The 6,174-nt window shown below is 48.9% G+C and overlaps 1 long non-coding RNA gene across 1 annotated transcript; it reads right to left on the reverse strand.

The window, feature by feature from the left end:
* Window positions 1-1,099: 1,099 nt before the first annotated feature.
* LOC311227879 lies at window positions 1,100-2,050 on the reverse strand. The gene is made up of 3 exons (XR_014619645.1): window positions 2,004-2,050; window positions 1,353-1,468; window positions 1,100-1,234 (listed from the first exon to the last, which is right to left on the reverse strand). It is a non-coding gene; the product is annotated as an uncharacterized lncRNA (long non-coding RNA).
* Between the last annotated feature and the right edge of the window lie 4,124 nt (window positions 2,051-6,174).

A 6,174-nucleotide genomic window follows, 5' to 3' on the forward strand; every position in this document is an offset into this window, starting at 1 on the left:
GGAGAGCGTGCCAAGCCCTTGCAGATGCGCGTTGCGCGCTGGTGACTGGAGAGCGTGCCAAGCACGAGGATCCTTGGAAGATGCGCGTTGCGCGCTGGAGACTGGAGAGCGTGCCAAGCCCTTGAAGATGCGCGTTGCGCGCTGGTGACTGGAGAGCGTGCCAAGCCCTTGCAGATGCGCGTTGCGCGCTGGTGACTGGAGAGCGTGCCAAGCCCGAGGGTCCGGGAGATGCGCGTTGGTCTAGATGTGCGTCAGGACGAACAGCTGCGCTGGGGTCTGCAGTGGAGCGCTGGGGTGCCTCCCGTGGAAGTACAGGGAGCGCAGAACAGTCTCCTCCACAGGCTACGGCGACAGCAGACGAAGGCTGGAGCAAAACATCTCAAGGCTGGAGAAATCCATATACAGCATTGGTAGACCAGAGGATCTCCCGAAAGAGTCTAGATGTTAGAGAATATGACTCAGCATGAATACAACACGACCCCACGCCGAAACGAGGGGAAGCGCCCTGGTATTTAAAGCCCACAGGGGAACTAATTAGCCTGCCACCACAGGTGCGAGAGGTAATTGATAATCGAACAGGTGTGGCCACTGAGAGTAAAGAACGAGAGGGTGGGGGCTAGAGAGAGTGAGTAGGGAATTCCTAACAGTAGGCTTAAAGAAGACAGAGAAAGTTGGTGAGCAGCGGACAAAACCTCACAGTATCTGGGTCTAGGGGAATGATGGTGAAAAAGACTCGCCATTTGTTGGCAAGTATGCCAAACGCATTCTCTACAACACGCCTCGCTCTTGACAGTCTGTAGTTGTAGACACGCTGGCCATGGTCAAGCTGTCTGAAGGGGTATGGCTTCATCAGGTGTGTGTGGAGCGGAAAAGCCTCGTCTGCAATGAACATGAAAGGGGTGACTACATCTGTACCTGGCAGACTTTGGGCTGGCGGGACATTTAACTGGTTGCTGTCCAATGCCTTTTTCAGGTCACAGTGGGCATAAACACCTCCATCAGACACTCTGCCCTGGGTTCCAATATTCGCATAGAGGAAACGATAATTGGCGTCTACAACAGCCATCAGGACCACAGAGAAACGAAACTTGTAGTTCCTGAAGGTGCTCCCACTGTTGCCTGGTGGGCGGATGGTGATGTGTTTTCCATCTATGGCTCCGAGACAGTGAGGGAATTGCCAATTCTCCTGGAAGCCACTGGCCACTGCTCTCCACTCAGCCTCTGTAGTCGGTGTCTACACAAACAGACAGACAGACTGCATCAGAACAGTGACATGAATCTATCAATATTTATCTGATCTAGGTATGATTGTCCCATATGTTACATTCTAGCTGCTTCTAAATGGATCTTACCGTCAGGTGATCCTTCTTCAGGACCTGGTGCAACACCTTGCATGTCTCCTTGACAATCACACCAACAGTGCTCTGTCCAATACGGTACTGGAAGCTCAGGGAAGTGAACGACTCTCCTGTCAGCATGGAGAATGATTGTAGAATATCATTTATGTATGCGCGTCGACAAATAAATGTGCCAAACTGCAGCATATCAGAACTATTAGACTGACACATTCTATAGTTACATTCTGGTCACCGCGGATACACTGTAGCCTAATAGCCTGCCTGCCTAACCTAGGCTACTTTGTAGGCAAATCCGATTTAGTGTATGAAATAAGTAAAAAGATTATTTATCACCAATACATCGAAGTAGGCCTAGGCCTATGTGCGTGGTCAAATTGGTGGTTAAAAAACGGGATATGGCGAGAATAACTATCCTGAAGGTAGGTCTATAACAAACTAAACAATAGGCCTATTTATTAAATATTATGGATATTAAATAATTCCACAACATTAGGCCTATATAGATAATTAGGCCTATTTTGAGCACAGCAGCACACTGATGTTTCCCACCGTGTTCCCCTCACTCATTAATACAGTTATTCAGAAAATAGGTGAGTAAACTGAGTTCACTTGGGTTTACCCTCCACTACAACCCCTGATTATTACCTGTTGCTAAGTATCGCAGTGTGATGGACAGTCTCTCTCTGGCAGTGATTGCTCTCCTCATCTGGGTGTCTGCTTTGGAGATATAAGGAGCCACCAGCTGTAGCAGATGATCGAACTGTTCCACATCCATGCGGAGTAGACTTCTGAATCCACTTCGATCATCTATCTAGAAGTACAACAGGCAGACTTTAATGAGTGCATTGGGAACAACACAAGCTAGCAGTGATAACAAGCTCAACATTCATTAGGAGGCTACGACACATGTAGCGTTAGCATGCTGACGTTAATAACGTTACTTACCTCAAGTTCCATTTGCAGGACTGGCATTCCCAGTTGGCCTCTTTTCCCTAGCCACGACTTTGTTCTCTTTCTCTTTTTTTTTTTAAATATAGCCGGCCTCTCTAGGCACATAAAAGCCACTATGGCAAGTGTTCGCTTCCTGGACATTGGCATGTTCACAGTCTTCTCTTCTTCGTATCACGACCGTCTTGTTTACAACTCGTCAGGTTGACGCACACTGATGACACACAGGATAACGCTTTATGATGATGCTACGCTTTATTATGACGCTACGTAGTCTGCGTCGTAGCCTACGATTCTCATCGCACAGTGTACATGCATCAGATTGATGGTCGTACCCAAGATTATTCAATTCGTGTCGCACAGTGTGGCTTGCAAGGAACTTATAAGTTGCAAAATATCTCACAGTTAAGAGCGGGCATTAGCCAAGATTGCAGTGACTGCTCTATGTGCACCACGAGGCCATGGATCAGCTCCTTACCGTCTTCTGTCCATGGTCTGTCAACATGGTTTGTGGTCTGTCAACGTGGTTTCATTGCTGGGTTAAGTACTTCTATTCTATTCACATAATATGCTTACTTCATATATCTATTCTATTCACATATATGCTTACCACTTGTATCTATTGCTATGTCCGCCCACTACAATCACGCAAGCTGTCTAACACCTGTCCCGTCTCCCTGTCTCCCTGTGAGTTGCTGTCCCGGAGTGATGACCGGAGTGTCGGACATCCGGGGTGAAGACCGGGAGGATGCGACCCTCTCTGCGTGCCCTCCTGTCTCCCTGTCTCCGGCTGTCTCGTAGTGATGACCGGAGTGCTGGACGTCCCGCGATGATGACGGGGAGGTTGCGACCCTCTCTGCGCCGCCCCCTATCTCCCTGTCTCCGGCTGTCTCGGAGCGATGACCGGAGTGTTGAACGTCCCGTGATTAAGACGGGGAGGACGCAACCCTCTTTGCGCCGCCCCTGTGCCTCAAATAGATCCGCTATCAGCTCTATCTTTAATCTTTCATAATGTTCAGTTGCTATCGCTATCAGCTCTATCTTTAATTTTTCAAAATGTTCAGTTGCTATTGCATGCACTCATCTGTGTTTCACTACACACATGAGTGCATGCTTACCAACTGTCCGTCTGCAACACTACTGTAACTGAGGGGTTACAAAACCCTGACTGTATTAAAGATTGTGATAGATTAAACCACTGCTAATTATCATTATTATTACTTGCCAGAAAGTACAGTTAATTATGGCAGACACTCAGAATAATACGGCACGGTGACAAAGAAATATCATTTAGAATATTTATTGTTATGCAGCAAATTGTACAGAGATAGGAATTAAGGTCGCGCTTGTATGGCGAAGAATATGAATAAGTCAGTCAGTAGCAAAAGTCGCTTGGAATGAATAATTCCTACGATGGGGTACTAGACTAAACGCCGCTTGGCGTAGGATGGCAATATAGGGGGAAACGCTGGTACCGCTGGAGACAGGGGGTTTCCTCCCAGAGATGTAAGCTCTGGAGGAAGGAAGAATGTTCGGATACTCAGTCTGTTCAATTGAAGAAGAAGGGGGTTCTCGTATAGAATCCAGTCCTTGTAATCCAAAGGCTCAGCAACAAAGCAATAACTGTAATCCAATTGCCCGATAGCAATGACGATAGCCAGCTAGCTTCGGTCCACGAAGCCAGCCCGAAGTAGATCTTCAAGGTGGTTAAATCCAAACGACAGTGGGTATTAACGATGCTCTTCTCCAGGTAGTACGTTCCACAATCACTATAATTCAACCAATACTGGTTCTGCAATCGCCGCCGTCGGTTCCAATATGCACATGTCCAGTAGGTTCCACGACTAGGCCCTCCTCGTGTACTGGCACCAATGTATTTAGTCCACGCACACTGGCTAAGGTTCCACTAGCTACTAAACGAACTAACTGCTGGGTAATGCTGCACACGAACAAACTGCTGTTGGCACGATGCACAATAAATAACGACTTTTTACTTCACATTAAGCTAAGTCAAACTTGACGTTACTGCATTAACTCTGACACTTTTACTATTCACTTCGCACGTGGTTCTCAACACTCTGTTTAGACTAACTGCTTGCACTTCACTGTTTTACCGAACGAACGCACACTGCTGTTCGCACCTGCCGCGATATATATACTTAAGTGGCTTTCTAGTGCCAAACCTCAGTTCTCGTCTTGAATCAATGCGCCGTCTCCAGGCATGCTCCAACATGCCTGGGCTCGCCTTTGAACCTGACTTTAGGGGCGCGCCGTCTGGCGCCGAGAACGTTATCCAATAAGGAAAGTGACTATTACTAGGATTCAAACGCAGGCTTAAAGGGATATAAATTGTATATATAAATAATATACAAGGTATATAAAACAATAAACGTAGATTCTCAGCTTTTAATCTGGCCCTTCACAACAGCCGCCTCCTAATTAGTCCGCACCTAATTAGTTTAAGGGAGACAGATTAATAGTCCAGTCAACTGCTCAATACTTGTTGTGAGGAGTAGGGCAATCTACAAAGTCAGTGGGTCATGGTCGTCATCAGGGGAGTCAGGGAGCTCCGGCAACTCTATCAGCTTCGCCACGGGTCGGGTGTAAGTCCGCCCTTGGACTATGACTTCTGCCGCTCTGACTTTCCCATCGGCACCAGTAATCACTTTGCTTACGCGTCCGGCCGGCCACGTAGCTCGGGGTAGTGACTGGTCTATGATCATAACGACTGTGTCCACCTTCAGGTTGTCCCTGTCCTTTACCCACTTCTGACGGGCTTGGAGGGATGGTAGATAGTGGAGGAGGAAACTGGTCCAAAACTGGTCAGCCAATACCTGACTGTATCTCCACATTCTTCGGCCGTTCACCTCCTCAGGTCTGTACACCGCCTGTGGAAGGGCAGGGTCCAGCCGCCCCATCAAGAGATAGTTTGGGGTGACTGGGTCGAAGTCTGCTACATCACTTGAGACGTAGCCGAGGGGCTTCGAGTTCAAGACGCCCTTGATCTCCGTGAGGACTGTCGTGAGGACTTCTTCCGCCACGGTCTGGGCCCCAAGCACGGTGTACAGAGCAGTCTTTATAGAACGGACTTCTCTTTCCCAGGCTCCCCCGAAATGAGGGGCGTTCGGGGGGTTGAACTGGAATTTGATCTGAGAGGGAGCGAGGCGGGTCTTAAGTCCTTCACCCATAGCCTGGAAGCTCTCTCTCAATTCTCTTTCTCCGCCTTTGAAGTTTGTCCCTTGATCGGACAACAACACAGCCGGGATTCCTCTTCGGGCTTGAAATCTCCGGAAGGACATGAGGAATGAATCCGTACTCATGGTCTGAAGGATTTCTATATGAACAGCTCGGGTGGTCATACACTTGTACACAATGCCCCACCTCTTCTCTGTCCCTCTTCCTTTCTTGACGTTGAATGGGCCGAAGCAGTCCACGCCCGTGGAGTGGAAGGCCTTCTCACCGAGTCGGAGGCGGCAGGGAGGCAGGTCGGCCATCATAGGTATACTGGGCTGTGCTCGCCACTTGCGACAGTTTAAGCAAGTCCGTTGGAAGCGACGTACTGCTTCTCTCCCTTGTAGTATCCAGTAGCGTCGTCGGATCTCAGCGAAGACTCTCTCTGCCCCCGCGTGGTACACATCCTCGTCGTACTTCTGTATGATCAGCTCGGTTATCTTGTGTCTGCTGTTGAGGACGATAGGATGCTTGACATCATCCGTCAAGTCCGGGGCCCGTCTCAAACGACCACCCACCCTGATGAGGGTGTCGAGCTCGGGGGCCAAAGTGAGCAGTCGGCTGTCTGAGGGGATTGGCTTTCCCCCTTGCAGGCAGTCTAGCTCGTCTGGAAATGAGTCTCTTTGGGCTCTCTGTA

The sequence above is a fragment of the Notolepis coatsorum genome (genome assembly GCF_963971535.1).
Source record: "Notolepis coatsorum genome assembly, chromosome: 5".
Lineage (NCBI taxonomy): Eukaryota > Metazoa > Chordata > Actinopteri > Aulopiformes > Paralepididae > Notolepis > Notolepis coatsorum.